This window comes from Cynoglossus semilaevis, chromosome 18 (assembly GCF_000523025.1).
Source record: "Cynoglossus semilaevis isolate Cse_v1.0 chromosome 18, Cse_v1.0, whole genome shotgun sequence".
In the NCBI taxonomy this organism is placed as follows: domain Eukaryota; kingdom Metazoa; phylum Chordata; class Actinopteri; order Pleuronectiformes; family Cynoglossidae; genus Cynoglossus; species Cynoglossus semilaevis.
Window position 1 is genome coordinate 4,913,995 of NC_024324.1, and position 1,700 is coordinate 4,915,694.

Genomic DNA, 1,700 nt, shown 5'->3' on the forward strand with positions numbered 1-1,700 from the left:
GTGATTATTTATTTTATAACTTTTTATGAAAGATCTTTCTATTCGACACGGAAACTAAACGTCGAGTCACCGGGGTCTCGGGCCATATTTTTTGCATTAATTTATTGTAGTAATGTAGCTCCTCGTCTTACTTTGTAGTCGTTTCTCTTGATTTCTGTCAGGATTTATGATCACTGTCCCAACGCCACCGTGCAGATGTAGACGAGCGAGGTCAACAGGTCAACGCCGTCGTGCTTCAGAGAGCCTGTGTAGCTACGGTTTAATTTTTCACCGTCCAACATTAGAAAATCCTTGTGTTTTTATGTAGCTGGCCTGAAACTGTTGAATAAGAAGACAACGCCTGCGTGGGGAACAATAATCATTTATAGTGAACTTTTTCAGAGATAAAACGTTTGCTGAATACTTTCTCATCGTCGGCTCAGTGATAGCGTAGTCGAATACCCAACGTTAGGACTTTTTTACTCCAGAGTGTGATCTTTATCCTATTTGTCTACATCACGTTTTGTTTTGTTCACGACAACATGTATGAATGTGGCTCCCGTGCTCTGGGACCTTATGTTGTTTGTGGTGTGGTACGTCAACGCCACCTGTGTAGTCCAAATAAAGCCTAATCTGATAAACAGGTCAACTACAGGCTGTTTATGAATTCTTCTTCAGTGAGTCCTTTCTTAGGTGGCACATTATCAAAGATGGCAGTGAAAATAAATCCTAATGATACATTTGTTGTCGTATATCATTTATTTTACATCAAAGTGATCAACATTCCAAAAGTCTACACTAAAATCTGATCAGGACTCTCGTTTTACCCGTCATCTGACTGGATCTGCTGTTCAAAAACATTCTGTTCAATGCCTGCCTACGATCATCCCCTCAGGTCAGAACAGACCATAATGACCTGAAGGTGTCACAGTGCTGCGAACACATCGACCTGTCCAGTCAGACTCCGTCTGTCCACTCACAGAAGCACAGCTCTCCCACCCTGGCTGCATTCCATTAACTACAGCAGTTAACGGCTCCAGCTGGTGGTGTGAACGACTGATAAGACAAGACTTTCAATTCTGATTTTTTTACTCCAAATTTTTGTTAATTCTGTAAAGTATTTTATGTTACATTCTCTTCTGAGATCCAAACATTTCCCTTTAGTCATGTGACTAATATCCGTTCATGTAACCAACCATGTCCATTTACGGCAAAACAATTTCCCTATGTTTTTTTCATGTAATTCAGTAAATTGTTTTTTTTTTGCAAAATTAAAATACATTTAAATTAAAGGCAACACCACAGCATCAGCAATAAATCGGCAGTTTAGCAATCAGCAATTTTTTTTAAAACAATTTATTAATTAATGCAACTTACAGTCAAGCCAAAGAGTGAACTACATTAGGTGATACGTATTCACATTATGTTCTCTAACAGGGTTTACAGCATATTTTGTGTCCTGTAAGCATAACAGAAAAAAACAAAACAAAGGAAATGTAAAATAGAAATCAAAAGCGTACAACTTTACAAACATCAACATGGAGCTTAGCAGTGGATGTGAAGAAGAAAATAAAAATAAAATCATTCAGTAAATAGACCCTCACCAGAACAGGAATGACAGCAAATTCAGTTTTGGCATTTGTTTGTGGTGGGAGATAACAAAGAAAGAGCAAAAAAAAAAAAAAAAAAAAAAAAAAAAAAAAAAAAAAAAAAAACAAAAA